The sequence below is a fragment of the Rhyacophila brunnea genome, unplaced genomic scaffold, assembly GCF_057557595.1.
Source record: "Rhyacophila brunnea isolate RB1 unplaced genomic scaffold, BYU_Rbru_1.0 scaffold_4, whole genome shotgun sequence".
NCBI lineage: Eukaryota > Metazoa > Arthropoda > Insecta > Trichoptera > Rhyacophilidae > Rhyacophila > Rhyacophila brunnea.
This window is the reverse complement of record NW_028233068.1, coordinates 22,488,228-22,497,343: the sequence shown is the minus strand read 5'-3', so window position 1 is coordinate 22,497,343 and position 9,116 is coordinate 22,488,228. Positions and strand designations below refer to the sequence as shown.

At 27.0% G+C, this 9,116-nt stretch overlaps 1 long non-coding RNA gene across 1 annotated transcript in view; it reads left to right on the top strand.

Annotated features, from left to right (window-relative positions):
- The first annotated feature begins 6,008 nt into the window (after positions 1–6,008).
- The window catches only part of LOC147067096 (uncharacterized), a 300,820-nt gene continuing 297,712 nt past the window's right edge, over positions 6,009–9,116 (top strand). Inside the window, exon 1 of the long non-coding RNA XR_015071485.1 lies at positions 6,009–6,181. This is a non-coding gene — a long non-coding RNA (uncharacterized LOC147067096). The remainder of the gene's footprint in view (positions 6,182–9,116) is intronic.

The window sequence follows — 9,116 nt, the reverse complement described above, 5'->3', positions numbered from 1 at the left end:
GGCTTTCGATGTAAATTTAAAAATGAAAATATTCAAATATATACGATGGTTCAATATCGATACAATATTTATTCAAAAGTTTGGGAATTCCTATTCATTTATTCTTTGAATATAGCTGAACGACCTTAGTAATAATGGAAATAACCAATTCATTGGTTATGCTAAAAATTAGGTAATGCCATAAGATAAATATGATTATTTATTACCCTATCATCACCTTGAATAATATTTTAAATGTCTTACATATTATTAGAGTATCAGATTTCTAGCCAGGATGATATTACAAAAAAATGATAATTCTTTCATTATATTATAATAGCTTTACTAATAACCATTATTGAGTATATATAATTACATATATAATATGAAATTATTTACAGACTGATAAATAAAACTGTATCATTTAAACTCTATTTGAACGATGTTTATTAATATTTCTGTCCGCATTTTACGAGTAAATGATTTATATGATAAAAATATGTGGGTTTAATATTATGTGGAAGAAAAGTGAATAATTCAGAGAAAATGATTCGAGTAGTCTCTACTCTTATTTACCTATGTATAATAATAATATGTACTTATATACTCGTATTTTACTCATTTTGGTCAATTTCAAATTTCAAGTCATTTTTAAATTGTTCCTATACATGAGTAAGTAAAAAGCAAAAGGATTTTTCTCCATTGCTTAAACGCACAACAGTCACTCTATGAAATGTTCAAATTAGACGAAATAACATTATTATTTTTAATTTAAACGACGGTCCAAGTAGTTGTATATTAATATACTATACCTAAAAAACTAATAATGTACCTACCTAAAATCTCTTCAAAACTGTGTCATTATTTTTATGTGCATTTTTCAATTTACATAAGTGATTTTGCATTTGAACTATGTACTAATTTACGATTATTTATCTCCCCTTTCCTTTTGCACACTTAATTATTACAATATTGTGTATATTATCAGTGGATATATTATAATAAATATATTTTTGATAATATTACTTCTTATATCTATCCAGTGTAAGGTCTGGCCTCCTTTAGGTGTGGTTTCCATTTAATCTTAGATGCACATAGTTTCCGTAACCTATCTTATGAGATCGAACCACCGTAACTTGGGCTCTTTTCCGACCGAACGGTTTCGCGTCAAAAACTTTGAGATATGTAAATTTTAGTACTAGTCAAATACAGATGGGTTTTATTGTGAATGCTAGCCTATTTATGTAAATTTTATATTTATATATAAATGCAAAAATCGATATTATCATTGTTTCTAATCACTAATACATCTTCGTTTAAATGATTTTTATATCGTTTATTATGATACTGAATTTAAAACAATCATCAAGTGGAATGCAAAAAGCATTGACTTCGTCGATATTATTTGATAATTTGTCTATATTGTATGCCGTTATATTTATACACTTGTTAAATTTCTTATATGTAATTTTTTTTCTTCAACTTATTCCTTACTTAGAAATCACATTTTCTAAATATTAAAGATTCTCGAACACGTTGTTATGAATCGTACGTTTTATTAAAAATAATATTAAATTCATTTTTTCGCAAAACACTTCTACATAATCAAAGGTAGGTAGCGAAAACAATAAAACGTAGAAAAAAATATGTATATAAGTATTATATATTAGAATTAATGAAATAGTATCAATGCTTCCTCAATCCCTCTGCATGCTTTAATACAATTTATTTTACGAATATAAAAAATAAGGACTCTTTTATGTATTAAGCCTATTTTTATTACTGCTAATTCGTTTAATAATAATTCTAAGACGTTCAAAACTTGACATAAAAAATAAAAAGAAAAGAAAAATAAGTAACAAAATAAATACAATGAGATAATGAATACACATAATACATGATGTTAAACATCTCAGAGACATACTTAAGGGGGGGACATGCTCAGCATACGTCAAAATGGAGCTTTTATGCTATTTTCAAAGCATGATCCTGGACATTCATTATACGTTGTAGATAATCTATTTACGTAATTTTGAAGCCTTATTATCATTTAAATTTATTTTAAACATTTGATGACTGCATAAAGTATTTTTATTACATAAAATAGTATTCTTTTAAACCTTTAATGTTTTAGAATATAGTCATATTTCAGTACGTCCATGTGAAGTGGTGTCAAGATTTTTTATATTTATTAATTTTTAAAGCATTCATAAAACCATTAGTAAAATTTATGTTGACATTATTATAGTTAAATATTTACCATTAAAAATTATATTGATAATCTCTGTGATCCCAAATTTGACAAGAATTAGGCATTTTAATGGGCGAGATTTACACATTTAAAGATATTTTTAAAGATAATGATTATAAGCTTTATTTTTGACCATTCAAATGTGATAAAGATTTTACGAATAATATTTGCTTTATAATAATTATTGACCTAAAAATAAGGTAGTATTTTTTTGAAATACGCCATTTATATTGGCCATTGTAGCCATAAATTGACAAAACGATAAATGAAGTAGGGAGTAAGATCATGTTAACGCGCGTGTTTGAACATGTACCTAACCGATTTAACCGAAAAACATAACAAGACAAAACAGAACACGATAAAATAGAACATCCTTTCAAATAATACTGGTATTATACCAGAAAACTAATTTTCAAATAACTATGTAACATTATGTGCAGAAGAAAGATACCAGTTTCTAAGATAAGAGAAATCCTTACTCATTGAATCGATAGATAGATAAGGTAAGATAGTTTATAATATATTTAAATAAATATCTATGATACAATATGGTAAATACGTTATCGTCGTAGATGTGGGAGTTTTCTTTACACATTACATCAATATAGACTAAATCCGTCTATCTATGTCTTGCTTTTTGATCAGCGTTTAGACTGTTATCATGATACATAATATGCGCAGAATATACTTAGTTTTTTATAACCATTTATATAACGACATACTGAGTATTAAATACAGATACTTGTGGAGGATGTGGAAGCTAACTGGATGCTGGCTTCTTCGTAGGCTGTAAAATAATATTCACATTGTGTACAGTGTATACGGTGAAGCTACAGGATGTTAAATTATTAAAGAAGTCTCTAAGTAAAATAGCATTAGGTACCTACATATTAAATATTAATTAAGATAGATACATTTCAATATGGTAATGTAATTTGAGACAACTACTTTTTTCTTTCGTTTAAAATAGCCACGTACCTTTAACACAAGGTAAAACATATTATAATATCTACTATGAATGGAGAATAGATCTATTCTAGTGCATTGCAATAATAAGTGTGATAATTTTAATTAGTTCCACGACTGTGAGCATAATAATAATTATTAAATCGCATTTTGTTGACTAGATTCGCTGGACTACACTTTAGTATTAATAATACTTTAAATATTAAATTAATATGAATTTAAAATATCTATAAAATTAATATTAAAACAACATTTATATATAATATGTGCATACAGATTATTTATTTGCACGATATAAACTTTTTTTTATAACGAAGTCATTAATAAAATAGTTGTAGAGATCAGTAACCGTAATACGATTGAAAATAATGAATTTATAGAATATTTGGGAACTATCTATAGATTTCACAGAAAAAAATATTATTTGTTAGTTTTCTCAACCTAGAAATCAACATTTTAATATTCACATAAAATTATTATAATATTACCATATAAGTAAATCAGTATTATTATAAACATCAACATTTTGAAATTGAGATAAAACCCATATTTTGATACATGAGGTGTCTTTGGATAGAACAAGTTGTCAAATATGTATGTAGTTTGTCAGGAATAAATGTTTTGTTAACATTACATTTAAATTATAGTAACATATATTTAGCAACGAAAACTCTAATAGATTGCTTACAAAGTTTACTTTATTTAAATATAACCTAATAAATTCTAATGGATTTAAGTGTTGTGCTATTCCATTTGACTCGTTTTTTGCGACCCGGGTTTCGCCTTTCGGCATCTTCAGGTACTATATACACTCACCATAAGACAAACACACATTTTCACTGTCAGTGTTTGTGTTGCCTTTTGGTGAGTGTATACAGTGTCTGAAAAGGCAAAACCTTTACCCTTACCTTTGGCCAATGGTATTAGAATTATAATCGTATAATATTATAATACAATTAAAGCTAAATAGTGCACGTATTTATAAAAGATTGGTTTCGAAAGGTATTATAATTATGAACTTCTCATTACACATGGCATTATTCTAATTGCAAAGCGATGGCGTTTAGAATAATATTCTTTTATAGTTATAATATATTATATATTGAGATCGTTGAATGCTGATGATTATGGTTAGAAAATACCGGGGAATTGGAAATGTATGCTATTTTTTACATAAATATTTAAAAGGTTCTTCCATCCAAAAGGTTGGAAATGTCTGATGTTAATGATAATAAACAGTGTAGCAGTATGTTATTTAATAATGATTGAATATTTTTGACATAGTCTATCTGTTTTGTCGCGGTTAAGAGTAATCTGATATATGGTGTATATTTAAAACTTGAATTAACAATAAATTAATATGTATAGCTTTATGCCTTGTAAAACATCGTTGCTATGAAAAACAAATGATGACTGATATATGTATGGTATTTATTTTTAATTGACTTTATTATTGTAAAAATTAAAACATATTATCTATCATCAATAATATATTCGTATGATTTAAAAACTTCGTAGATGCATTTGACTTTTAATTATCCAGGAAATTTCTATTTTCGTAGTTGCTACGTATTTTGTGTATATCACTGGAATGATTTTTTTATCACTACCTATATAATTTTTAGTCATTAAAAAATATCAGGGTTTATTTCTTGTGTTTTTCATGGTCGGTTATTATCCTTTTTTATTTTAGGGGTTGTTACCGTAAATGTTCTTCTACTCTCTTCTACATTTCTTGTTCGTGCTGTAAATTTGCCGAAACGTTAAGGAAAAAGGGAGGAATAACACATAATGATAATCTAAAAACATAATAAGTACCTATTATGATATCAAAACGTTAACGTTTTCTGGTATATTTAATGTCATCGGTTATACCAATGCTTTGACTATAATACAAGGTTGCTTGTTTTTGTCACACTATTGGATGCTTTGATAGGTATATCATATTTAGATTGAGATGCTGTAATATAGTGTTTCTTACTAAACTGTAGCATGAGGAAGCATAATTTGAATATAAAGTATCGAGGTTCATAGTTACTCTCCATTTACGTTTTGAGCAATTGATGCTTGAGGGAAATTGCGTCAGGTGGTGTACTTTAAACCACAGAATATAGGTACAAGATCGGTGTTTGGTTGACTACGCATGCGTCCGCGCAGTGCTACGATATTTTCAGTTGCCCGGCGTCCGTCGTCCGCCGTCGACGCCTCTGCGATCCAAGACCGACGCTCCGGAAGCGCACTGTCCGCGTCACTTTTCGCGCCAAATCGGCCGACGTCCGAAAATCGCGCCAAAAATCTTGTGGAAAACTACTTCGCTCTGTGTCAGCGTGATAATGTAATGCAGAGTTTTTATTAAAAAAACTTGAATTTATGAAGATGTTTCAGTTAATGATATTAGAATGCCATATATAAATTTAATTAAAAAAATATATATAAAAAGCATGGACGCTACAGCGTATAATAATTACTAGAACTAATAGTGGTTTTATTAATTAAAAATATTAAGTTAATAAAGTTAAATCATCATGTTTTAAAATAAGTTGTGATTAAAATTTAACAGTCCACTAAAAATTATCTAATATAATATTATATTATATAATTTTAAGCTTTATTTTTGTTGTTTGTTTAATTGTTTTACACAACTTATAAGCTCACTATAATATATTTTAATAATTATTATTGACAACTACATAATATAAGTAAATTGACGTATACCTAATTTAAACAGTTACCTTTATTGATAAAATGGTATATGATATCGTTTAAACTCTTAATTATAATCATACATATAAATATTTGTTGAAAACTTAAATACGATTGTGTAAATATATTTTTTCTTTGCAGATTTTAGTGATATTGTGTATTATTAAAATTAGTAAAAAGTATTGTTTGGTTGAAGTGGTTTTTGTGAATACTTATTACCACTTATTATAACTAGTTTTAAGTGAATGATCATTACGACGAATGCCACAAACTCTACGAGAGGTAAATATTATTTTTATTATTTATTCTATTTATTGCACTATTCAAAATCATATTTGTTTCTCTCTGATACCTACTTTTTTCTAACCGTTTGAAATATCAAATATTTTTAGTTGAAATTTAATATTATAGGGTCAACGTATTTAAAGATATTTAAAGAGTTTTTTTAACCTTATATTTTGTTTGCCTATTTTTTATCAACACTTTTTATACTATTTACTAACACAAATCTTTGAGATTTATTAACCAAATTGTATTTGCCTGTGTATGACAAAATGAATAATTAAAGTACTAAATAGTTGTCGATACGATGTATTATCCCATATCTTATACAGAAGCGGTGTATAAATATGAAAATCTATCGACATAAATTAAAAGAATTATACAAACCATCATAAATATAAAAAGAAATGTATTTAAAATACGTACAAATTATATTTATTTTATGTTATTAATATGCCATGGAAAAAGTCTATATTTAATTTGTTTAAATATACTTTATATGGTGGTTTTGAAACAAAGTTACTTTTATTAATTCTACTTTTAATTGAGTCATTTGCGTCAACAGCTGTTTATAAGGATAATAGGAAAACCATATTCGAAACGGTTATGGTGCGACCGTTTCAAAGATAAGTATATACCCCGAAACAGCTGTCAACGTAAATGATTCAATTAAAAGTAGAATTAACAAAAATAACTATATTTCAAAACCATTATATGTAATTGAGATCTACCACGTAAACGCTAGTTAAATTATATATTTATTTAACTAAAATTATTATTATTTATATAATAAAATAAATTTAAAAAAATGTGAATTTAGAACAAAAATATCAATTGGCTCTACAATCCGGTGAAGATCTTGATCGCCTCAACAAAAGGTTTTCCTTTTACAATTTTTCTTATAAGAGAAATATATATAAGCCACTTTGTCAATCTATTGAGTCGAGTCTATGCTCTGGATATAAAAACACACATTTAAAAACAATATGTGAAATTTGCTAGAGATCCGAGATTCGAATCCAACATCCTTGATTTACCAAGCGGATATGTTACCAAATGATCATCGCATGGAATTTCATTAATACTGTATTATTCTAATTATAGTCTATTATTATAGATCAATGATAAAAATGTGGTGGCTATGATTTTATTCATAATTTATATTAATATTTATGACTAGGTATTTTATTAGTATTTTAATATGCAGGACTAAGTGATAAATTACTTGTTGTAAATTAGTAATAGATGATAAAATATCATATTGTAAAATATACATAGGTGTACAAATTTTAAATATGATATTGTATTAATTGTTATCAATATCATTGATTCCTCTACTTCCCGTTGTGAATCTTTGGCGTTTTTAGAAAAGGCTACATTTCATGAAAATTAGCCATTCGAACAATATATTATTAGGTATATAATATGGGTTCAAAAGCACATTGAATAAACAGCACCTGTATTCTAATCTACGACCCACGGATTCGGAAGAGGCAGATATTTGGCAACTAGTGATGGCGCTAAATATTATTCTGATTTCTCAATAAGAAATATGTCTCAATTCAGCAATGCAAACCGACTATAAAAATTATACAATGCTCAATATTGGCGATAACGGATTGTATACAAAAACCAGATGTTTTGTTTATACAATTTCAACGTATTTATAAATTATTTACAAGTCGTTAAACGTACCTAATCAGTAGTAATGGAATAAATTATTAATTCCTGCTATAATAATAGACATTTCAATACTCAGTTTAAAAAAAACTATATTATCAACTTATTAATTATTAATAAATATATGTAGGTACGTCACCTAGAACATACTTTATAGATTTTGAAAAAAATAATGACATTGATTGCCTGTCTGAAATTTTCGATAGTATTCATCATCATTTATGGCACTACAACCCTTGGCGGGTATTGGCCTTATTCAAAAACTTCTTCCATCGTAGTTCAACCATTTCAATTTTGGCCATCCAGGTCTTCTCCTGCCCCCGGGAGTTGTATACATACTTCTCCTTGCTGGTATATCTTCTGGCCTGCTATACACATGGCCGATCCAGCACAGTCTCTGCATTTGCATATTCCACGTGATGTTTTCGCCAAAGTGTGTACAGCTTCTCATTATACCTTCACCTCCAGATGCCACTTTCTTAAACAGTTCTAAAACTCTCCTCAAATATCTCCATATTTTTTTCATCCTATTTGCTGAGTGCCCAGCATTCTGGTCCATAAGTTAATACTGAGTTTTATATTCGATAGCATTACTATAATATTTAATTGTCAATATTAAAGAAAAAGTACAATGTAACTTTAGAAATAAACATAGGATTAGGTAACATTGTTAATTGATGACATAAATTATTTAGATGACTTTATTAATTTGAGTAGAAGAAACTGGCCGGAATCTTTTTGAAATTAACAAAACAAGGCAGATTAAAAATTATCTACTAGTAATCAATAGTATATTTTTCGAATTATATAGTCAATTATTTTTAATTGATTACTTAGATATTTTTTTATTGATAAGTAAAGCGGTAACCAAAAAAAGAATAAAGAAGTTAGCTTACCAAATTGTGGATATATAGATTTTTTTAGAATATCAGCTGTTATATGAATAAAATTAACGATGCTGGATAAAATAAATTTAACATTATTTATGTTACGTTAAAAAGATGTCTATTTTTTTCATTAGCCAAAAATATCAAACACATAGATTTAAAAAGAAGTTATATAATTAATTGAACTACTAAAGTATATGTTAAAGACATAGTGTATATGTGATTTATGTAAAACACTTTTTTGTGCACATGATAAATGTTAAACAATCTTGGACAGTAATGTAGATACCGATATGATTCAAATTATTATGTAGGTATGTTTGCTATTATTATTTATTAACCATACTTAACTAATGCATAGTAATTAA